The sequence below is a fragment of the Phacochoerus africanus genome, chromosome 6, assembly GCF_016906955.1.
Source record: "Phacochoerus africanus isolate WHEZ1 chromosome 6, ROS_Pafr_v1, whole genome shotgun sequence".
NCBI lineage: Eukaryota > Metazoa > Chordata > Mammalia > Artiodactyla > Suidae > Phacochoerus > Phacochoerus africanus.
The window spans coordinates 82,435,020-82,460,929 of record NC_062549.1 but is presented as its reverse complement, the minus strand read 5'-3'; the positions used below and the strand labels follow the sequence as shown (position 1 = coordinate 82,460,929).

Here is a 25,910-nt window from a genome sequence, read left to right as displayed (position 1 = left end):
TGATCTGTAATCAGTGATATTCAACATTACCATTATAACTGTTTGGAGGCATCATGAACTGTGCCCATATTAAGACCATGAACTTCATTGAAAACGTTGTGTGTGTCCTGAATGCTCCACTCATTGGCCATTCCCTTCTCTCTATCCCTCTCCTTGGGCCTCTTTATTTCCTGAGACACAATACCATTGAAATTAAGCCGACTAATAATCCTATAGTAGCTTCTAAATGATCAATGAAAGAAAGAGTAGCACATCTGTCACTTTAAATCAAAAGCTAGACATAATTAAGCCTAGTGAGGAAGGCATGTTGAAAGCTGAGATAGAACAAAAGCCAAGCACCTTGTACTAAATAGTAAGCCAAGTTATGAATGTAAAGGATAAGTTCTTGAAAGAAATTAAAAGTGCTATTCCAGTGAACACACAAATCATAAGAAAACAAAACAGTTTTTGCTGATGAAAGTTTTATTGGTCTAACAGAAGATCAAACCTTCCATAGCATCCACTTAAATCAAAGCCCAATCCAGAGCAAGACCTTAACCCTCTTCAATTCTAAGAAGGCTAAGATCGATGAGGAAGCTGCAGAAAAAAAAAAAGTTGGAAGCTTGCAGGGGTTGGCTTATGAGGTTTAAGTACAGAAGTAGTATTTATGACATAAAAGTGCAAGGTGAAGCGTCAATTACTTAGGTAGAAGTTGCAACAGGTTATCCAAAAGATCTAGCTAAAATAACTACTGGAGGTGGCTACACTAAACAACATATTTTTAATGTAGATGAAACAGACCTCTATTGGAAGAAGATGACATCTAGGACTTTCATAACTACAGAGAAGTCAATGTTCGCATTCAGATCTTCAAAGAACAGGCTGATTCCTATGCTAGGAGCTATTGCAGTTGGTGACTTTAAGTTGAGGCCAGTGCTCATTTACCATCCTGAAAAATCCCAGGGCCCTTAAGATTTATGCTGAATCTACTCTGCCTGTGCTTTATGATTGGAAACACAAACCCTGGAGTTCCCATTGTGGCACAGTGGAAACAAATCCTACTAGGAAACTTGCAGTTGTGGGTTCAATCCCTGGCCTCGCTCAGTGGGTTAAGGATCCAGCCTTGCTGTGAGCTGTGGTGTAGGTTGCAGACGCAGCTCAGATCTGGCATTGCTGTGGCTCTGGCATAGGCTGGCAGCTATAGATGTGATTAGAACCCTAGCCTGGGAACCTTCATATGCCATGGGTGCAGCCCTAAAAAGACAAAAGACAAAAACAAAAAAGAAAAGAAACACAAACCCTGAATGACAGCACATTTGTTTACAATATGGTTTACTGAATATTTTAAGCCCACTGTTGAGGCCAATTGCTTAGGAAAAAAATAAAAAGCATTTTTTTCAAAATATTATTGTTTACTGAAAATGCACCTGGTCATTCAAGAGCTCTGATGCAGATGTACAATGAGATTAATGTTGTTTTCATTCCTGTTAACACAACGTCCATACCTCAGAACATAGATCAAGGAGTAGCTTGATGTTCAAGTCTTAGTATTTAAAATACATGTTGTAAGGATATAGCTGCTATAGATAGGGAGTCCTTTGGTAGATCTGAGTATAGTAAATTAAAAATTCTTGGAAAGGACTTACCATTCTAGATGCCATTAAAAACATTCATGATTTGTATGAAGATGCCAATACATTAACAAGAACAGGAGTTTCAAACCAGTTGGTTTCAGTCCTTGTGGATGACTTTGAGGGGTTTAAGACTGCAGTGGTGGAGTTCCCTGGTGGTGCAGTGGGGGTTAAATATCCAGCTTTATCACTTCAGTGGCTTGGGTCATTGCTATGTCATGGGTTTGATCCCTTGTCCAAGAACTTCCATATGCTGTGGGCATGGCCAAAATAAAAAAAAAAAAAGACTTCATTGGAGAAAGTAAATTTGCAAATATTTACTTCCCAAGAAGTTGTGGATTATGGCAGACTATCCCTCAGAGACTATCTGAGACTCCATCAATTTATGAAGACAAATACATATGAAAAGTATTACTTGGAGTGACTTAAGAGATCTCAAAAATTGATATAGACTAATACTGAAAATGAATTTCAAGAGATTAAGATCACAGGTATCTTATTCCAAAGATAGGAGTTTCATTTTAGCCCTGACAACATTCTATTTGTGTGACCTTGGGCAAGTTGCTCAATTACTGAAGACTTAATTTCTTTAACTAAAAAAAATGAATGTAATAAAATTACTATTCTTTATTCACCTTATTAGAGTATTATAGGACACAGATAGCCCAATGCTTATGAAAATATTCTGTCACTATAAAAGACTATACTAATTAATTCTAATTTTTCATAAATAAACTAATGTAATGTAGCTTAAGGTGAAGTGAATGTTCCTGAATACATTGCCTTTATAGCACGCAGATTATAACAAAAAATAAAATCTAAGAAAATTAAATCAGAACAAGGATTGCATCCACCTGCTTTCAGATAGCAATCTATGGAAACCATTCCACAAATGGATATAGTGCTGAATTGCCAATGTTACAGTAACCCATTTCTGGTAAAAGTGGAAGAAGAACACAGGACAGAAAAAAACATTCTTTTTAAAAATATGATTTATTCCTAGTATCCACATTATGATAGGAGGTTGATTGACTATGAAACCCACACACAGAAAAGAGTAATGTTCACTCAAGCCAAGAAGGAAATGAAGTTTTTTCTCTATCCCAGCAATACTGTTATAATGAGACACACTGTATATAATAGTTTGACACCTAGTGGATATATTAGGCATAAAATCTGAAGTCATAAACCAAAGGAAGACTTTATGAATCCCAAGGACTGAAGAAGAAGATCCACCATGAAAAAATATCAGTATATCATTTTCTTTGTACACTGAAATAGTCCTCATGAAACTGTTTGGTGAGACTGACTGACTTTTCTGCACTACACTCTCTGTAAGGTCAAAAAAATTTTTTTTTTTTAATTAAAAAACCCCATCCCATTCTTGGAGATTCATCATAAGAGTTGCCCAAATCAGAAGTTTCCCCAATTCCTCTGGCAAATTCCAGTGATCATCCAACTATCAACTGATTCCTACTGAAGTATGTTGTTCTAGTCAGAAGAACATAGGACTGGGGGCAGATCTTAAAAGTTTAGCCATCATTCATTTCTTGGCATTCTTCATGTTCTGTATGCTAAACACTGTCCTGTGCACTTTACGCATATGAACACATTTAGTGATTAATTATTTGATCATCCCAGTAACATTTGTTGAGCTTATTTGGAGCTCCTACAATATACCAGATTCTATGCTCATTGTACAGTAGTCCTTCCTTCAAAGAAATCACAGCAAACTAGGTGAAGTAGAATACAACACAGTGTGTTCTAATCTGTCAAAGAGCAGTGATTAAATGTGCAGGGAGAAGTACAGAATTGTGAAAGAATGACACTTAATCTAGGAGATGGCAGTGGGGGAGGTGTCAAAAAGAGCCTGCTAAGGAAGGTGTCACCTGAGTGCTGAGACTCATGTGTGAACCAGTTAGTGGAGTAGGGCTGAGGGTGACGAGAATGAGCCAGTCGAGTGGAGAGGGACTTAGCTGGTGGGAAGGAGGATGTTTCGGGCAGGGGGGAGAGCAAGAACAAAGACAGAGAAGGAATAAGCAATATGAGATGTGTGGAAGCCACAACCAGCTCAGTGTTGCTGGAAGATAAAACTAAGACAGACAATGAAAGAGGTGAGGCTGAAGGTATGGACAGGGCTAGGTGAAGGAGCTTAGTCCTTGACCTGTATAGAAAATGGAAGTCCAAGGAAGAATTTTAATTAGGGGAATAAAGAGTTCAGATTTTATTTTACACAGTTCACAAAATTATATAGTCTGGTTGATGAAGGGTGCATTGTTGGAAAGGCACAGTTAGGACACCTGTACTCTTAGAATAAATATAAGCCCCATAAGTGAGGGTATTATTACAATAATAAACTACTGTGTAGCTTTCCTAGTGCATTTGGATGTACTTTAACAGTGAGTGAATTGACTGTACTGAAGAAAGCTTAACTTTTTTTTAACCATCATTAAACTTTGAAATTTCCTCCTTTGTTATTTACTTGAAGGGAACTGTGGTTAGTCTGGAGACTGAAGAAAATTGGAAAGAGTCAGACCTTCTCTCTCCTATTCCTGTCTTGGCCCTTGGCTAGCTGTGAGCCATTGAAACAGGACCCAAATTCCTCAACTACAAAATAAATGGATTGGTGCTAAAGTTCTGTTTAAACTCAAAAGTTCCATGAAACAATTTTTATTCTTTTTAGCATTTACTTCGTCTTCAAAAGAAATTGGAGACAGAAACATAAATACTTTATATGGCTTATATTTTAGTGTTTGTAAGACAAATAGTGTGAATATGTATGATAATTAAACCTCACAGATCTGCAACATGAATATTGTAGATTTAAACACACATACGGTACTCATATTAAATAGTACATAATGCATTTCTGTATATGCCAGAATACTAAACTATCTAGAATACTTTTATGTGCCAACATAACAAATCAAGTCTAATTTTTTTTTTGTCTTTTTTCCATTTCTTGGGCCGATCCCGAGGCATATGTAAATTCCCAGGCTAGGGGTCGAATCGGAGCTGTAGCCGCTGGCCTACACCAGAGCCACAGCAACGCGGGATCCGAGCTGCGTCTGCGACCTACACCACAGCTCATGGAAACGCTGGATCCTTAACCCACTGAGCAAGGGCAGGGATCGAACCTGCAACCTCATGGTTCCTAGTCGGATTCGTTAACCACTGAGCCACGAGGGCAACTCTAAAGTCTAATTTTTTTTAACTTAAAATTTTTTTGAATTCCGTCTTTACTTATCCTTGAACGATATTCTGATTAAACCTATACTTTTGGGAAAATGTGAAAACTGGCCGAAGACTTTAATAAAGAAAAAAATTCAAGTCTGTTTAACTAAAATTATATCAACATTTAAATTGTTAAAAACAATAACTTCTTGAAATATTCCATTGGGATAGAAAATATGTGGTCATTGCTATAAAATGACAGTGTGTTTCAGGAGCATATCTACTTTTTACCACTACAACTTCATCGCAGGTAGTAAGGGTTAGGATGTACTTTGCTGAAAACCGTTGTCAATGCGGGGACTTGCTTAAGCCAACAAATGGCTATCCTGCATATTCAAACGTAAACAAGACCCTAGCTTATGATCTGGATTGTTCTGTAAGGGTATTCTTGGAGCTCTACTTACTTTATCTGGGAACCAAGTCACTACCGAGGTTCATTTTCATAATCTTTGATTTATTTTAGCTCAGCTGATCAGATCTATTACTTACCACCCAAATTGTTAAAATAGACAAGTGACTAACCTTGACACTGTCCTATGGACAAGGACATGATATCTTGTCAATAACTTGGTGTATATGTTTGCCTTAAAAAGGGGAATTCGATAGTTTTATCACCTATTATCTATGCTATCCATATGTTTAAAATAAGACGTAATTATTTATTTCCTTCTCTGGGTCTCAGCAGTTTTCCTTGAACAGGGTGATTGTCTCTGGATGCATATGGACTGAAACACGCAAACATTCAATGAGAAAAGACAGCGATTTTATGTGAGAAACCCGCAGTGGGAAACAGCCTAGTACATAGACCTGGATATATGTATAGGCAGTCATGAGATTGCCAGTAGCTGGCAGAAAGTTAAGGGAAAATGCCTGCCTGGCAAAGAGAATGCCTTGTGCAAACATCAAAGTGCTGCTTCTGAGGGGGCAATTTTTATATTGCTGTTGGCAGGAATGAACGCTCATTTGAATCATTCAAAGGCCCTACAAAAGGCTTGGCGTATTCTGTTCTTGGCGTGGGCTGATTGGGACTGTGGCATTTATCCCCTTCCAATCCTTTAAACTGACATGACGCCTCCATGTCTCCAATCTCAGACTGACGGCTTGGGGTGGTCACTTTCAGGCCACAGTGGCAGGAGCAGTCAACAGTAGTTTTGTATTTGGTGCAGCAAGGCAGCAATCTGTGTCTGAAACACAATGGAGACTGAGACAGAGAGGTTGCTTTTAGCTGAAAAGTTCCTAGAGCACTGGATTGCTATGTTCAGTGGTCTCTCAAGCAGGGTTCCAGCACCCTGAGGGTAAAGGTGATCCATTAGGACACAAAATGGAATTATTAGAATGCTATTTACATTAATTTACATTTCATCTATGTTTTGTGTGTATTTTATGGTACATAGTATATTAGTACAAGTGTATATGTATTATAAATTAATACTACATTTAATTGTTATTAATGTTAGTCAAATAAATTTGCAGATCACTGAGTTGTTTGTCTGGTTAATGCATGTATTTCTTGAAGAGAGTCTTTCTTTGCCTCTGAAAGATTGCTTTAGATTCCAGAGCCCTGTTTTATGTCCACTCCTTCTCACTGTTATTGTCTCTTTGCAAAAAAATATTACCTATACCTATAGGTATTCTATAATCTGTTGCTGTTTTTCTAGGAGCTAACTCTTTAAGTATGCAATTTTTAAAAATGTAGAAGTTACAACTTATCTGAAGCTCTTAACCAGTTGCAGTGATTTTTAGGAATTTGTATGGGAAGTGATGAATGAATAGGTATTTCAAGATGCAGAATGGTACTGGGCTTTTATAAGGGTTTTATTTTATCTATATGTGTTGTAAATATAAAATTGAGAATAAAGTGAGAATGTGAATGTATAAAATATTTGGGTTAATAGATGCAAACTATTGCCTTTGGAATGGATTAGCAATGAGATCCTGCTGTGTAGCACTGAGAACTATGTCTAGTCACTTATGATGGAGCATAATAATATGAGAAAAAAGAATGTATACATGTACGTATAACTGGGTCACCATGCTGTACAGTAGAAAAAAAATTGTATTGGGGAAATAACAATTTTAAAAATGAAAAAAAAAGTAAACAGAGTAAAAAGTGAAGAATAAAATAAATACCCAAAGTACCTAAATATAAAACCCTTATTAACAAGTGGTATTATTGGCAGAAGTAATACTTAAGACAATGTCTGCCATTTATTTTTAAAAATTATTAAAACAGAATAATGTTTCACTGGAATTCAGTTCTATTAGCTCCAAATACCTCTATCACTGTGTGCAGGATTCTGCTACGCATTCCCCCAAATGCCTGTCTGAGTTGCCAGCACAGTGAGAAGAGTCCTATGATTGAAAAATATCCTAATCGATGCCTTTATATAAAATTGGAAAGGTATTTGTCTTTCTCTTTCTGACTTACTCCACTCAGTATGATAGTCTTTTAGTATGTGTAACTGTACAGTGGGAAAAAAAATTGGAAAGGAATGGAAAATAATGCAAAAAAATAAATAAATGTTATTGTAATAAAATGACAAGATTACACATTATTTTCCCCTTAATCTTTTTTGGATGTACTGTCAAAATAGTCTAGCCAAATAAAAGAAGCAAGTGAAATTGAGATGTTTAATCTAACATCACTAGTTGTGGTGTTCTGATGGTCAGTAAATATCTACCTACATGTGAATTTAACTCCAGTCATGGGAAGGCCTTCTTTACAGTAACTAGGTAATTACAATATTCTATGTAAATCTACATCTAAAGTTATTGTAAGTGATGCTTATGGTGTGTGGAGAATATACAAGTCTCTTGTTCTATTTATTGAGATTTCTTCTGGGAATGAAACCAGAAACTAGATAGTTTTAGAAGTGGGGAAGCTTTTTTGAAGCTTTCATATGGAGTAACTATGCTGAGCACCAGCCTACTGGCAGAGCTGATCCATCATATGTGAAACACAGGAATATGCCCAAGGAGGCTCTGAAAGCTCCCTTGGGGTTACTGAATCACAGCTTGTATGTCAGTAGGTATCCCCAACTCCACATGTCCAAAGAGAAACCTCCAGTCTTCCCTGATTTTTTTTTTTTTTCTCTTTTTCTCTCTCTCTCTTTTTTTTTTTTTTCTTTTTAGGGCCACACCCGCAGCATATGGAGGTTCCCAGACGAGGGGTTGAATCAGAGCACTGGCCTACACCACAGCAACTAGGGATCTGAGCTGCTTCTGAGACCTACACCCAGCTCATGGCAATGCCAGATCCTTAACCCACTGAGCAAGGCCAGGGATCAAACCTGTATCCTCATGGATACTAGTCAGATTCGTTTCTGCTGAGCCACAATGGGAACTCCTTCCCTGAATATTAATCTTGAACCTGCTGTACAACTGTCCTCATTTCAGTTTTGACAGCTCTTCTTCTGCTTAGGTGGACCAAAACCTTGCAGTCATTCTTGATTCCTCTTTGTCTTTCACACTTAAATCATTTACCAGGTAGCCCTGTAGACTCACCTGACCCACCACCAATTGCCAGGAATACTGTAACTGCCTCCTAACAGTTCTGTTTCTACCTTCGCCTCTACATAATCTCAACAGGGCAGTAGCCGCAGTACTTTAAATGTAAATCAGATCATGTCAGGCCCCTGCTCAAAATCTGCATTGTCTCTCCTTTTCACTCAGAAGGAGAGTACAAGTCCTTACTAAGGCCCACAGGCCTTATATGATCTGCTGAACTGTCACCTCACTGAGTTTTCTCCTGTTTTTCTCCACTTTCTGCCCCTGTCCCAACAACCCTTACCTCCTTGCTTTCCTCAGAAATGCAGGCACACTTGCTCTCTCCTTAGGAATTTGTTCTAGTTCTTCTATATGCTGGAACCATCTTTCCTAAGATATCTACTTGGTTCCCTCCTTTATCTTGCCTGTTCAATAAACCCTGATTTAGCTACCTTATTAATACTACAACATACCACCCAAAACTGCTATTAGCTCTCTGTATATCTAAGCTTTCTCACCCGTTCTATTATTTTTTCTTCCCATGTGTATAGAAACGCACACATTTATTTGTTTACTCATTTAGCTTATTGCATGTTGTCTAGCTCCCCTACTTAGCATGTAAGCTCCATGGGCAAAGGGCAGAGTTCATTGTCTGTGTTCTCTAGTGTAAGCTAAGAGCCTAGAGTGGTGCCTGTCATATAGCAGGTTTATCATATTGGCTGAATAAATGAATAATAAAACCCTATTTACATCCCCAGATTCTATAAAAGTGGGAGTTGAAACAGTAAACATTCAATAAGTTGATTAGTCCATACTGATCTTTATGATTTTAATTATTAGGAATGTCTTCTAAATTTCAATGTTCTAAAAAGAGCTACCCCAGTGCATTCACTAAACAATCCTTTCCCTCAGACGATTTATTTGAGGGATTCCTAAATGATTCCTCTTCAGTCAGTGGAAGTCTGAATTACAGTTTGGCATCTCTGGGAGCCCCTTGTTAAAGTAATTTAGCACTGGAGAGGTGACACGCCAAGGCACAATTGTTCCTTATGTTGCTTTCCACTGCCAAGGAACTGCAAGTTCCTGTGCAAATGAGATAGAGAGAGACAAAGGATAGTATACGCCATTGTTTTTAATGCTATTGTAAATGGAATTGTTTTCTTTTTTTTTTTTTGTCTTTCTGTATTTTCTAGGGCCGCACCACAGCATGTGGAGGTTCCCAGGCTAGGGGTCTAATTGGAGCTACGGCTGCTGGTCTACGCCAGAGTCACAGCAACTCGGGATCTGAGCCATGTCTGCGACCTACACCACAGCTCACGGCAATGCCCAATCATTAACCCACTGAGCGAGGCCAGGGATCAAACCAGCAACCTCATGGTTCCTAGAGGGATTCGTTAACAACTGAGCCATGACGGGAACTTGTGGAATTGTTTTCTTACTGTCTCTTTCAGATAGTTCTTTGTTAGTGTATAGAACACAGATGATTTTTTTTTTGTATGTTGATTTGGCATCCTGTAATTTACTGAGTTTATTACTTTTAATAGTTTTTTAGGTAACATTTAGGATTTTTCTATATATAATATCACTTCATCTGCAAACAGAGACAATTTTACTTCTTTTTCAATTTGGACAGGTTTTTTTGTTTGTTTGTTCTTACCTAATTGATGTGGCTAGGACTTCTACTGTTATATTGAATAGAAATGGCAAGAGTGGATCCTCATCTTAAAGGAAGAGTTTTTAGCTTTTCAGCATTGAGTATATTGTTGGCTGGAAGCTTGTTATACATGGCCTTTAGGATGTTGGGTACATTTCTTCTATACCTAACTTGACAGTTTTTGTCATGAAAGGATGTTTTTTCTGTGTCTACTGAGATGATCATGTGACTTTTATCTGTCATTCTGTTAATTAATGTATCACATTTATTGATTTGCATATGCTTATTTCCCTATGTATATAGGAATTACCCTGCTTTAAAAATACATATTATATCAAAAACCCTTATTTGCCAAAAAATTCAGCTGAGAGGATATTTTTTATATGTAGCTCTCCTAAAGCTCTTCTTTTAAAGGCAAAGTGCTTCATTCATGTCATTGATGCACTTTACACACTAGTTTTTTCAGGAACATAGTGACTGAATAAAAGACAGAATCAAGATCTTCTCACTGATTTCCCCCTTTGGCTCTGTTGTTTTATCATTATCTACCTAGAAATCACCTTTCTAGGTCTGCATCATATAGTCATATCCTTTTTCCTTCCTAATAATATCCACATGGCAACTGAAAGCTTATTTTATTATTTATTTAACTTGAGACATAGGCATGATTTTCTTCTTTGTGATGTTCTGCATGTTTGTTTACACACATAAAACTCACTTTTCATACTGATTCCTTTTCTTTTTCCAGATGATCAATGGACATGAGAGCTTTTTTGAGCCCAGTTCTCAAAAAATAAATTGAGATAAATTGAGAGCTGTCATTCCTGTGAGGTGTATGAGGAGGATAAATGTTTGCCCAGGTTCATAAGCAATACCATTACCATGTGCCTTCACAGCTTTGAAATGTAATGCAATTGAAAATACGAGATTGAGAGAAGATGAATGTATATTGTTCAGCTAATATAGCACTGGTTCCAATGTTAGGTATTTTCACCAGAGTTTAATCCTCACAAAAGTTCTAAGAGGTGGTGCTAATCCCCATGAAGACATAGATGCCCACCTGACCATATGTGGCAGTAATAGGACTCAAACCCAGCAAACTGACTCCAAGTATAAAGTTCCAGGATATCCTATGACAATCTCATTTGTAAACCACCAAACCTAGATGGGCTTTGATGATTAAAACCCCTTTAGGTTGCCTGGATCATACAGGTAATTTCTTGTCATAAACCTTAATAAATTGCATACTATTTCTCCCTCCTTACTGCTCCTATATCAGATAGAATGTGGAACCAATGTGCTTTTACTTATAAATTGACATTCATTCACTTCAACTGCTCAGAAAATATCTGCCTACCTTAGGGCTTGAAGTTTCCCAAAACTGACTCATGGTCAATAACAATAGTTATTAAAAGTAGATATGGAGTTCCCATCGTGGCGCAGTGGTTAACGAATCCGACTAGGAACTATGAGGTTGCAGGTTCGGTCCCTGCCCTTGCTCAGTGGGTTAAGGATCTGGCATTGCCGTGAGCTGTGGTGTAGGTTGCAGACGCGGCTCGGATCCCGCGTTGCTGTGGCTCTGGCGTAGGCCGGTGGCTACAGCTCCGATTCAACCCCTAGCCTGGGAACCTCCGTATGCCGAGGGAGCGGCCCAAGAAATAGCAAAAAGACCAAAAAAAAAAAAAAGTAGCTATGTGTCAGTACAAGAAGTTCAATAATACCAATGAACACAGTACAGCAAACATACAAATAGGGAAGTAAATGAATAAGATAATTTAATTGTGTTATTTATGCAATTGCTACTTTATTATACTACTACTACACAAGTTATATGAATAATACCTTAATTAAATAAATAAGCCCACTATCTAGCAAGATTCAAAAGTAATGCCATATAAGGTATGTGGACCATGGCATACATTTTTTTTATGTTATTTGTTTTATTTTTTAATTTTTTTTTTTTTCAGAGAGAAGAACATAGAGAATTACCAAAAAGGAGAAAATATGGGCCTACTTGAAGCATTTAGAAGCAGGTGATAAGTTCTGAGAATCTTAGGCCTTATACAGGAGAGTCCAGAAAAAAAGATTCCTCTAATAAAACACAGTAAAAATTTAAAATATGTCCTCAGGGAGATTTAATCTAGTTGAGCTGAAGACATGATCTACTTTATTTATTATTACATTATTATTATTTATATTATGTTATTATTTTGATATTATTTCATTATTACATAATAACATTTAAGTGTTATATATAGCGTATTAGAAAGTAAGAAGTTCTAAGGAGGAAGGCAATGTGTGAAAAGAGAATAGCATCTACGTTAGCCTGAGAAAATTTAGAAAACTCCCAAATTATCTTCTGAATAAAAATTTGGTAATTTTTGTTTTTATATATAATTATCCATTTCGTTTGGATGTTTAGATTTATCATCATGTCACTCTGCTCAGAAAGGGGAAAAGACTTGGGAACAGAAGAGGAATGGGGGATCATTTTTTATAGCTTATCAATCTATAGTATAGACTTCATTTGATTCCTTCCCCAAAATACTGGTGAAATTTACCTGATTTCACAGAATCTAATCAAGTGGCAGAGCCAAGAGTCACACTCCAACCTTATACCAGTTTTTAATTTTGTCCACACTATGCTGACTTCTTGAGGGTGTTCCTCCTTCTAACAATAACAGAATAGAAAGAAGAGTTGAAAAAAAAATTCTTGGAGTTCCCATAGTGGCTCAGTGGTTAACGAATCTGACTAGCATCCATGAGGACGCAGGTTCGATTCCTGGCCTTGCTCAGTGGGTTAAGGATCTGGCATTGCCGTGAGCTATCGTGTAGGTCTCAGAAGCGGCTTGGATCCTATGTTGCTGTGGCTGTGGGCGCAGGCCGACAGCGATAGTTCCAATTTGACTCCTAGCCTGGGAACCTCCTTATGCTGTGGGTGTGGCCCTAAAAAGAAAGGGAAAAAGAAAAAAGAAAAAAATTTCTCTCTTTCATGTAGCGTAAATGTTAAAGTACCGTGATACAGATAATTCTGTCAGAATTCACGATGACAGGAAAGAAGCGGTAAGTAAGTCATCAACACCATCTTCAACGTCCTGGCTACTGTGGTGACACTAGAACACCACCTGCTCATGTCCCTCTCCCTGTTGTTTTTTTTCAATCAACAAAGATTTTAAATGAAATCTTCTTCAAGAACTTAATAAACATGACCTGTGTTAGGAGGCACTGTGTACGTGAATCTCAAAAGATCGTAAATATTACTTCATCCCCTTGATGCTAGGCACTTGCTGCTAAGGGCCCCCTGGAAAGCCTCGAGGACCCCCATGAAGTCCTATGCCAGTGCTTGTTTCTATGCTTTATGGACACAAGGACAAAGAATACATATTGTCTATTCCCTTTGTTTAGGCCGCTAGACATGAATAAGTGATAATGATAAAATAAGCAGTCTGAATTCTGACACCTGAACTCCCGTAGGAATACCTGCGATGGTGTGGCAGGTGATGGGGGTGGGTGGAATGGGCAGGAGAGGATCAAAGAGATGATGTCAGGTAATGAAAGAAGTGCATTTACTGGCTCAGAGCTTGAGGGAGTATCACCTTTCTGTGCATAACAAAGAACCGAAACACTTTAGTTGGTGAACTTGCCCTAATATTTTGTGGTGAATTTTTCAAGATACGCAGAGGTGTTCCTGCTAATAGACATAGACTATAACCTTGAAATCAGAGAAAAGGATAAAATTACGGCTTATCCATATTAGAATGGAAATTCTATGAAGGCAAACCCAGTTTTAAAAGGTGGTGAATAAAGGGCCTAAGTGGCAACATTCTGGCAGAAGAGAGAAAGCACCTTAATTTTTTGACCTCCATGGTTGGCATGGCAACAGAGAGACTAAGTGTCCTCAGGCTGGGTGCAGTGGCAGATGCTGGCAGCTCAGGCAAGATGCCTTTCCCTTTAGTGATCCATAGGGAGCGTTCCACAGCACACTGTGCTCCGCGGGGGGCTCCCTGAAGACTCTCAAATTCTATCTTTATTTTTCCTGAGCAGAACACATCAGCTCCATCTAGCTGCTCTCCTGGAATCTAATTCTCTTGCACTCACCTGCTGTATTAGTTTCCTAGGGCTGCTGTAACAAAGGTCTACAACCAGGTAACTTAAACAACAGAAATGGAAAGCCTTAAGCTTCTGGAGGCTAGAAGTCTGATATCAATGTATTGGCAAGGTTCCTTCCTCAGAGGGCCATGGGACAAGGATCTATTCCAGGTTCTTCTCTTTGATTTGTAGATAGTCACCTTCCCTCTGTTTCCTCACATTGTCTTCTAACTCTGCGTGCCTGGCTCTGTATCCAAATTTCCTTTTTTATGAGGCACCAGTGATGACTCATTTTCACTTGACTATCTCTGTAAAAACCTGTCTCCAAATAAGGTCACCTTCAGAGGTACTAGGGGTTAGGACTCCAACATGTCTTTTTTGGGGAGGAAGAACAATTCGATCCATAACACTAGCTGAGCAATATTTGGGGATGTTTTCTTAATATTTCCCTCTAATATTTTTACCCAGTAATGTGCTACCATCCTTCCTATTCTCATCCAAAATACAAGAATGCAGGGCTTCAGGAAGCCAAAGGAAAGTCTGATGGATTGATTTTTATTAACTGAGTTAGTGACAGATGGAGCACAGGATGAGGTAAGGTTGGGATCAAGGAAACTGCCACAAAGAAGGTTACGGTTAAGGATGTTAATTGCCAAAATAATAATAACAATAACAAAGTGTTATTTTTGTATTGTGGAGTCACCTCCTCTCATAGCCTTTAAAATTTTAGTGTGTCATCTAGTGGGGTTTGCAGAAGATAAGACATCATGGTTTGACAAGCTGGTAAGAGCATTGGCCAGGGAATCATGGCCTCGTTTCAATTAAACTGTCTACACCACCCAAACTCCAAGCTCTACCACTTGCTAGTCATGTAATCTTGGGCAAGTTACTTAACTTTTCAGAGCCTTGTTTCCTCTCTCTGTTAAATGGACATGAAAATACCTGCTTTTCATATTTGAATTTTGTAATTTAAATAGTAATGGTATCACAAGTTTATGTGTAATACATACAGTCACTCAGAGATATTATTGATATATAATCACTGATAGTGTTATTATGGATGTAAAAGGATGGTCTAGGCCAGTAGTTTTCAACTTTGTACACGAGAATCACTAGGAAATTTTTAAAAATTCAAATGCTTAAGCTGCACCCCATGTCTATTAAATAAGAATATCCTGAAGTTCCAATGTGCAATGAAAGAGAATAACTCTACTAGATAATTCATAACAATTTAGCTGTCATGTGGGCCAAGAAAATATCTACTAAAACCATTAAAAATTCAATAGTTGTATTTATATACATGCATATATATATTAATGTGTCTATGTAAATTTAATGGTTTGAATATATATGCTTAGCATATATATATTTAGAGAGACAGAATGCATCAATATAAATTTAAGTTATTTAAATCTATTTTTAATCACTTTTATAACTGAAGTGAATTAAAATCACATTCATCCACTGAGTTAGGATATATTCACTTTGGTTGCCAAGCAATTTTTAGATTTTAGGAATTAAGAAGCTTCAGGAATTCTCCTGTGGTTTAGCAGATTAAGAATCTGGCATTGTCACTGCAGGTTTGATCCCTGGCCCCAGGAAATTCTATGTGCCACAGGTGTGGCTAATAAATAAGTTAATAAAACTGGAAACACTTTTTTTAAAAAAGAAACTTCAGATGGAAATGTTTAGCAGATGGATGAAGATTATTCTGTAAGGTGGTGTCACTGCATGGACCTTTAAGCTAGAAGATACTGGTACTTTCCAAAGTCCTCTCTCTAATCATAACAGGCCTGAATACCTTTCACTTCATCTCCACTTTAGGTTTGCTTTCCACATTACTTTGATCTATCCCCTGCCTAATTCATGTGTTAAAATCCTAAACCCTTCGGTGATGTTAATAGGAGGCGGGATCTTCCTGGGGAGGGTTAGGTCACAAGGGAGGAACCCTCATGAATGGGATTAGTGTTCTGATAAAGGAGGCTCCAGAGAGCTCTTTTGCTCCTTCCACCATGTGAGGATACAAGAAGAAATATGCAACCCATAAGAGGGCCCCTTACCCAACCATGGTCTCTGTGGGAAACAAAGTTCTGTTGTTCAAAACTACCCAGTCTGTAGTATTTGGGTATAGCAACAGAATGCACCAAGAAATACACCATCCTCCTCCCTGAACTTCTGGTCCACTTCCAGCAATGGAGAACAAACCTCTTCTGAAGTCATTTCATTGTCACTTTGAGTAACGAAGTTTCACATCAGCAGATCAGAGTATGAACCTAGAAATAAATACCGTATCTTTTATCTTGAGTATCCCAGTAGCAGATATGCTTGCAATGAAACACTTGGTTGTGAAAATTCTTCTGCAGATATAGTCAATTTAATGGAGACAAGATTTGGATTGAATTCAGCCCCCTTCAGAGGGCCGGTATCTTTGCCATGATAGATTGTTGCTTCCCCTAGACATCCTGACAGAGAAAACTCAGCCTCTCTCGCTCTGATAATAAACAGAGTATAGAACTCTCTACATGGTAAGATTTGAGAAAAATGTGAGGTTAAGCACAGCAACAGACAACTTATCTACTGTTCTACCAGGTGGCTGATATTCCCACTTCAAGAATTGCTTTGAGTTGAGAATTAAAGATCCCAGCAAATATGCAAACATGTTATTTGGGAGCAGTTAAATTTTTTTTTTTGGTCTTTTTAGGGCCACACCTGTGGCATGTGGAGGTTCCCAAGCTGGGAGTCGAATCAGAGCTGCAGCTGCCAGCCTACACCACAGCTCACAGCAATGCCGGATCCTTAACCCACTGAGCGGGGCCAGGGATCAAACCCATGTCCTCATGGATACTAGTCCAGTTCGTTAACCACTGAGCCATGACAAGAACTCTGGGAGGAGTTAATGTTGAAAACCATTATGGATCATCAATTACTTAGGACAAATTAGTTTATTATGCTTGTTAATCAGTCAATTTATAAAGATTAAAAGAATAAGTTGAAAACCATGAGCGTTAGTGGAGGAAACATAAGATGTGATATATTGTTATGCTATTTGTGTAAGTAAAGAGGAACAATGACATTCATGTATTATTGCAATGAGCTTGGGAAGTAAGCTTTGTTGTCCATTGGTGTATTGGGCTTAACTAGGAAGCTCCTTGAAGCATCATTAAAAGAGGAAAATTTAGATGTAAATTTCTGGTGTCATTTTAGTCAGGCTGAAGGTGGGTAAATAAGCTCTTTGAACAGAAATACCATAACAAAAGGGTATCCAATTCCTGGCTACTAGAGGGATGGTTCTTAGTATCACAAGCATGAATTGTCAGATGCTGCAGCTAACAGTAGAGAGTTTTGGAATGAGGGTTTTAGACTGAACTTCTCTGCTGGAAAGCCTTCAGTGGCTTTCCTCTACCACCTGGATGACATCTAAGATCTTCTGCCTTGCATAAATGGCCTTGCAGATGGGTGTCTGCTGACTTCTCTGGCCTCATTCCTCAGGGCATATACTCAGGACTTCAGCAACACTAATCTGTAATCCTTTGCCACACTGTGCTCTTTCCCTTTCTTCTGCTTGTCTAACTTCAGTTCATCCTTTGAGATCTACTTTGAACATCACTTCTTTCAGTGAAGCTCTTCCTAACTCTCCTGGGTCCCAAGAGCACCTTCTTCCTCCTCCTGTAAATCTCCATGTCTATCCCTTATTATAACACTGATGGCATAGATTAAGTGTCTTTCATTATTCTGTCAAGGCTTTATGTAGAAGGACTATGTTTATTCATCTTTGTGCTCTAGAACCTAGGATAATAAATAAACGATGGGATGGATGAAAAGGTTTACCTGGCTGAATTCTAAACCTTTTTGTTAATACTTTCAGAATCATCTTTGGCATGGGTGGTCTAATATGTGGAAACCTGGTGCAGAACCAGTTGTGTAGAACGTGCATCAATATTTTTATTGTCCTTAATTGCTACAGTTGAATCTTAGTTTGAGTTTCTTAAACCATTTTTGGCTTAAAAATTTACTGGTCCCAAAAAACCTTTTTGGATTAGCCAGGCCTGTCCATTTCCTCAAATTTTTTTTTGTCTTTTGTCTTTTTATGGTTGCACTCATGGCATATGGAGGTCCTCAGGCTAGGGGTCAAATTGGAGCTGTTGCTGTTAGCCTAATCTAGAGCCACAGCAACACCAGATCTGAGCCATGTCTGTGACCTACCCCACAGCTCATGGCAACACCGGATCCTTAAACCATTGAGCAAGGCTAGGGATCGAACCCTCAACCTCATGGTTCCCAGTTGGATTTGTTTCCGATGCGCCAAGATGGGAACTCCTCAATTTTTTTCCCCCCAACTATTATTTAAATAAATGATACACTTTGCATTTTAATATACTTCTCGTTGATTATCTTTCAGTTATATTTTTGTTTTTCCTAACCGTAAAAAAAAGACTGTAATTTTTCTGATAATTAATATTTTGGTCTTTTGTCGTGGACACTGCAGTGTAACGACTAAAATCCTAAAATACTTCATAGACTAGTTCTGCCATTTACTCATTGCATTAACTTTGCAAGTTACCTAAGCATTAGTGCTTCATTTTTTTTCATATATAAACAGAGAATAATACTAGATTGTCCTTGAAGAAGAAACTGTCCTATCCCCATTGTATATTCTTGGCTTCTCTGTTGTAAATTAGTTAAGTGTCCATTGATGGATGAATGGAAAAGGAAAATGGATATATATATATATACATATATATATATATATATATATATAAAAGACAAATACCTTGTGATCTCATTTATATGTACAATCTAAAAAAATGCAAATAAAGCAAAACAAAACTCAAAGAAACAGAGCAAATTGATAGTTGCCAAAGTCGGGGGTTAGGAGTTGGCAAATAGGTGAAGGGAATAAAAAGCTACAGACTTCTAGATATCAAATAAATAAATCATCATGGGATATAATGTACAGCATGGTGACTATAGTTAATAATACTATATTCTATATTGAAAATTTCAAAGAGAGAAAATCTTAAAAGTTCTCATCACAAGAAAAAAATTTGTAATTATCTGTGGTGATGCATGTTTACTATACTGATTGTGGTGATAATTTCACAATATATACCAATAGCGAATTATTATGCTATGCACCTGAAACTAATATAATATTATATGTCAATTATAGCTCAATAAAAACAAAAATACACAAAAAGAAATAAATGAAATCATGTGTGTTATAACATTTTTAGAATAGTGCTTAGCATATAATCAATTAAGGTTAAGTCTTTTTATTATTGCCTTCACATGGTAATTGGTAATGCCTTATATGTGATCAGTATTTTACTAAAGGCCCTTTATGTGAATGAAAAAAAAAAAAAAAACCTCACATCAAAGCACAGCATTAGGGAGTTTCAAAACACTGACATCCTTGATGCTTCTTGAGATAACAAACAGATAAACAAACAAAAACAAAGATGTCATGCAAACAACTTAAAATAGCGTGATAAAGAATTCATTAACCAAATCTAGAATTTAGGAGATAATGGATATATGCCTTTAAAATACTGAGGAAAATTTAAATTCCAATCTATGCTGAATACCCAAATAAACTATCATTAAAATATGAGAGTAGAAAAAAGATTTTTGTATATATGCAAATATTTTACCCTCTCCCCATACCCTGTCTTAGTCCATTTGGGCTACTGCAGCAAAAATACCATAAATCTATGGTATGGAGCGGCTTAAACAACAGAAATTTATTTCACGTATTCTACAGGCTGGGAATTCCAAGATCAAGTTGCCCATAGATTTAGTGTCTGGTCAGAGCCTGCTCCCCTGTTCAGTCACAGGGCAGCTGTGTCCCCACATGGTGGAAGGGCTGAGGGAGCTCTCTGAGGCCTCTTTATCAGGGAATCAATCCCATTCAAATGATCTAATCACTTCCCAAAGGCTCATCTCCAAATACTATTACATTGGGTATAGACTTCAAAGTGTGAATTTGGAGGGGCCTTAAATATTGTCAGTAGCAGACTCTTTCTTAGAAAATTGCTAAAAACTCTTTTCCATCAAAAAAGTAGAATAAATAAAAAATAAGAAAGGGCAAGGATTTTAAATCCAAGAGGCAAGATCCAAGGTAGGAAAAAAGCAAATGATGTTTTTAGAATGAAGAAAAGAAGGCCCAAGAAAACAGCTGTTTATCAGGGAGGCTGGAAGGCTTTAGAGGTGATGGCTTCGCCATAAAATGAAAAAATATAAATATATTTTGGGATATACTTGACTATCCTGAGAGGAATCTTACAGATTTGATAGAGAGCCTGGAAGGGAATTAGTGATAAGATACTGAAAACTAAGCAAATAACCACAAAAGTGTTGGTTAATTCAACTAATATAGAAAAGCTAGATGAGAAATATAATGCAATGATTCCATGTAGCTGAGATGTGAAGTCTATTGATATAGTTATAACATGCTAAGTTCTGAATCTTGATATAGCCAAACTTGTGACATAAATAAATTTGGAATAAAGGAGGAGGGGACGTGTACATGTGCAAAGGGAACAGAGAGTAAGAAAATTAAATCCTCATTTTCTATTGTAAGACATCAACCAAGTAAAATTGAAAGATCAAGAAATAGCAATGTAAATATTTATTGAGCAAGATGGAGGTAAATAACCAAAGATTGAGCTAAAAGAATTAAATAGTTCCGTAATTGGAATAGAAATCAGGAATGGGACAAGGTGGAACTGAGAGATACTGTTTTTCATTATAAACTCTGTAGTCTTCTTTGAATGCTTAGATTGTGTATGTGTATTATTTTGACACGAGTGAAAAATTAATTAAAAATTGTGAAGCAAATTAAATGCATAAGAACTTAATGGCAGAGATTTTTAAGAAGTTTTGATGAAAGTTTATTTTCTTCAGTATCAAGTTGGGCATGATCATGTAGATATCTAAATCTATATATTTGCGAAACATATAATTTTCTTACTTTCATTTTTAAGAGAAATCGTAAATTGTGATCCTTCTTCCTTTGCGTTTTGGGCTTCTGTTGATGGTTCTAGTACATGGTTAGCTTGGAAACCAGAAGATCAAAGCTTTCCTCTTGGCAGGCATTAAGGTATGAATCATCAACACGGGAGCAGAATGTTCTGAGCTAACCTAACCTCTCCACTCGCGTTTAGTATTCATTGATGCCACCATAACTGCCAAAATGTCTACAACCAAGAGATTATGTTATCCTAGGGCAAAAATGAGGAGTATTTGGAAAGTTTTAATTAAGTTTATTGATTGCAGATAACAAAACCTCCACCTCTTCCATTGCACAATTTCTCAGAGTACATCTGATGAAAGGCTATTATGAAAAGAAAGCAGTTTCTTACATTTGCTAAAAGTCTTTCCCAAGTTTTCTATATTCCTTGGGAATCTTGGGAAGGCACAACAAATAGAATGCCAGCAATGGTAATATCTTTCAGGCAAATTTTCAGGAAAACCAAGAGAATGGTACATTGACTTCAGTATACATTTATTTATAAAACAACTGTATATCATCATCATATGGAGACTTTAAGTCACAAACAGAGAGAAAGAAAATTATGCAGGGAAGACTGGAGGAAAAAGGGGTGAGGGAAAGGGTTACACAGAGGGAAGAGAGTAATAACAAATTTGGGAAGCAGAAAAGAATGAAGGGGAAGAGTGGGAGAGAAACAGGATGAAATCTGTACGTATATGTGACCTTGTTCCCCCAGTCACACTTATGTTACCTAACAACCCAGTTTTTCCTGACTTGTGCCCTTTGTCAGTACCCAACCAGACCAGGGTATTCCAACTCCACCCCAGACTCTGACTTCTTCACCTAGTGCCAGAAAATTCCTTTCATAGACTTCCAGATAGACTTTATTCTATCTGGCCCGGAGCACAGGACTCAGATGCCCAGGCCGATGGGTGCTCAGCTTTATCTGTTCTTTAATAAATAAGTGGATCTGGCCTTTCTTCCATTCTCACTCTAGGGAAAAAGAGGGAGAGAGCTCTACTCCTTCTAAAATGGCCTGATGTGCCTCATGGACACCCTGTTGTGTGTGCAATAGGACCAGGTGTGGGGTGAGGAGGATGTAAGCATAGGTGTGGGTGGGTGGGATACGGTGTGGTATGTGGATCCATGTTTGTATACATGTATGTGTCCCTCTCACTTCTGAATAGTCTTCTGGTAGCTGGTGATCCTTGTCTGTGAGTTCATACATAATAGTGAGGCTCTAAAGAGCTAACTGGAGTTTTTCTGCACAGGTTGATCTTCTGAGCCAGTGAACCTCACTCACAAGGTGGTCAGACTGGCACACAAATGCTTCTCCGTGAGATCCATTAGCTCCCAAAGTTAGCTATGTCCTAATCCTGAATCTGTGACTATACTAGATTACAAGCAAAGAGGAATTAAGTTTGTAGGTGGAATAAAGGATTTGGTTTACCTTAAAGTAAAATGTTTCCCCACATTAGCAGATGTCTTCTTCAATCATCACAAAGATTAAATACGAAGCTATCAAATACATTAAAATGTGTTACCTCAAGAACAACTTTGGTAAAGAGGCTTATGCTACATAGACAAATATAACTTTATGGTTACTTCAAGTTTTTTCTTCTAGTATAAATGCTTCATATTAGCATCTATAATAGTAAAGATTTCTATCCATTTGAAAAGAGTTTGGAAGATATGACTCAAATTTAGTTATCGAATACAGGTACTATTCCTCTGAAGCTATGAGAAGTTTTCCTCAAGAATAAATCCATTATTACAGAAAAAAAGAGAGAGGGAAATTATCCTGGATTACCTGAATTTTTAGACTGGGTACATGTATTATTTTGACATGAGTTAAAAATTAATTAATATTTGTAAAGCAAATTAAGAGTATCAAAACTTAATGATAGAGAACTTTAAGAAGTTCTGATGAAAGTTTTCTTTTTCTGTCAATTTGGGCATGACCACGTAGAAATCTAAATATAATCACAAGGGTCCTTAAAAGTGGAAGGAGGAAATTGGAAGAGAGAACCAGACAGACGCAGCATGAGAAGGACTTGGTCTGCCATTGCTGGCTTTGGAAATGGAAGAAGAGGGACACAAAGTGAGGAAAGTGGCAAGCCTCTAGATAGAAACAGGAAGAGCAAAGAAATATATTACCCTCCTGAACCCCCTAAAAAGTCAACACCTTGAGTTTAGCTCAGTGATACTCATTTTGGATTTCTATCCTCTAGATTTGTAAGAATATTTTTTTATTATTTCACACTGATAAGTTTGTGGTAGTTTGTTTCAGAGCAGTAAGAAACTAATTCCCTCCTAATAGCAGTATAGCAATAATAGCAGTATATATACACCTTTTCTTTTGCCCAGAAGTTTTTCCAGAGAAGAGAGAAAATAATCCTAACTTCTTGAAGTCTGGGAACCAAGCAGGGGTGTCTTACCCTTTCGTTTGCAAACTGTCCTCTAAGCAACACATTTTGTGTGGCATCACACACCTCCTTGGCTCCCAGGATGTTTGCAGTCAATCCTATTTTCAATTCCACCCTAAACTCTTTTTGGCAAAAGTGGCTGGTATTTCTAATCCTGAGCCTCTATATAGTTTTATTGTATAAGTCAGATTGCTTGCTGTTGGCTTTCCTCACTGCCACCCTAATTTGGAAGGTTTTACTTGCTTTGTTGCATCAAATCAGTTATCATCGTGAGTCCACTATCATATGAAATTATGTAGATGTTATTAATCTTCTGCCATTGTCCTTACAGGTTTACAAATTATAACATTTTTACATGTATAAAATAAATAAACCATTTCACTGGGATTTCAGAAAGGAACAGAGACAAACAAGTCATTTCATTCATTATTCTTAACGGGAAATTTTTTTTAAATTGCTTTTAAAGTATTTTATAGACAGAAAACCAAGGCAACGGGTGGCTAAACACTTTCTTAGATTTTAAAATCAAGTCCTAATTGACTTCCTAGTCCATATTCACATGACTTCTCTGCCTGAAGCAGTTGGTATCTGAAAAGCAATTGGAGCTAAGTCTCCACAGTTGATCAATAGGAGCATCATGGGATCCTCATATGTGTGGAGGCTGCACAGATTCCTTGACTTGTTCAAAATGCATTGTATCAAATTATCAGGCATAGAAAGCTTGAATCTTAAATGTGGCTGCCCAGCTAGGAACCATACTTTCCAACTCCTCCTCCCCCTTTCACCTAGGGGGTCCAAATGACTGGTTCTCATTAATGGAACATAAACAAAAGTGATGTGTGTTATCTCTAGGCAAAGGAGGTTAAGAAACATGTCGGCCTTCTCCACCCTCTCTCTTCTTCCCCTACTTGTCTGTGGGAGGCTGATGTGTAACTTTAGTGTGAACTGGAGGCAAAGTTTTATGGTAATACACCACGGGTAATTTTTAGCTTGTTTGTTACAGTATACTCTGTACTTATTACGCAAGGCAAAGCACAGACCTGGCATAGGGCAACATCTTTACAGAGGAAGGGATGACTTTTTGCTTCTCACAAAGTCTTCTTCTGCTAGCCAAGTTGTACAACTTTGAGTTGCATCTCCTCAAAGATGAGATATTTTGCCAATGAGCAAAGGTGATAGATATATGGGCTAGTGGTGGCCCTATAGGAATTAACCATTAGCTATGCTCCAAAAATTAGGAAGTTCAGTAAATATGGACAATAAGCCTGCATTAAGTCTTTGCCCTGTGGATGTACCATCCATAATTACAATAAATTGGATGGTTTAGAACAGCCCAGTGCAATGTTCAAGAAGTGAACTTGATCATTAGGCAAGTCAGTAATTTTTTAAAAAGGTTTAAAATCTTGGCTCTCAGTGTGAGAAAGTAGGTCTCTCTCCTTGTTTAAAAGCTAACTCTGATAAATCACATGAGAGACAGGAAATGAATCTGGTAACAAACCAAAAGCTAAATTTTCCAGCCTGATGAAATTTTTCCAGGAAAAGTACAGTGCCATGGGGAAATAGGGAATGGCTAGACAGAGAATTCAATTAGCCCTTTACAAACTGAGTTTACTTTTTAAGCAAAAATTTCTTTAATGCTCTTCCCCTTCTTATCTAAAAGTATGGCTGGATATGCTGCGAAAACACATTTTCATATGGTCCTTCATTTAGTTGTGAATCAATATCTTGGAAGCTCAATGGATACTCAGAAATCATTGCAAATTAGAGGAAGAATATGAAGAGAATGAGGAGGAAAGAACTAAAGAGAAGGCAATGATTCCTAGATCCGCTTGCCCAAAGTTATTTTGAATGCCCTGCCTGAGAGGATAGATGTATGGGTCCTTGCAGGGGCTGAGTTCCCATTACTGAAAGCTTCTAAAAAGTCCATTTTTCAAAGTTAATACTATTTGGGGTAGGAAGCTAGAGGAAATAATTGGTAAGGACTCTTCCAAACCTAAGACTCAATGGCAAAATGAAATGGTCACCAACACACCTTTTATATCCAGAGGCCCAAATGGGCAGACTCTTTTTCCAAGTTCAGGGAAGTAAACCCATAGGAAGATGGTTGATGCCATATGGTATGGAGGATAGAGGACTTTCTGTTTAATATAGAATTTTCCTACTATAGAGGCACAAAGTGTTCTTTGATTTAAAGCAGTAATTACTTCTCTGGCTTGCCCATATTAGGCTGTCAGCCTTTGAGCTCTGTCATTGCTGTGCCATTGTCAGAATCAAATTACTAAAAAGGTCAGCATCATTCATATGTGGTTTGATAAGAGTGAAAATGCCCGACAGAAAGTCTATGAGCATCTAGACCCTTGAGTCTACAGCTTTGCCCTTATTTGTTAATTTTACTGTTACTATTTTTGCTCCAAGGTTTA

The 25,910-nt window shown here is 37.5% G+C and overlaps 1 pseudogene; it reads left to right on the top strand.

Moving 5' to 3' along the window:
• The first annotated feature begins 226 nt into the window (after positions 1-226).
• Positions 227-25,910, top strand: part of LOC125128690 (tigger transposable element-derived protein 1-like) — a 191,870-nt pseudogene continuing 166,186 nt past the window's right edge.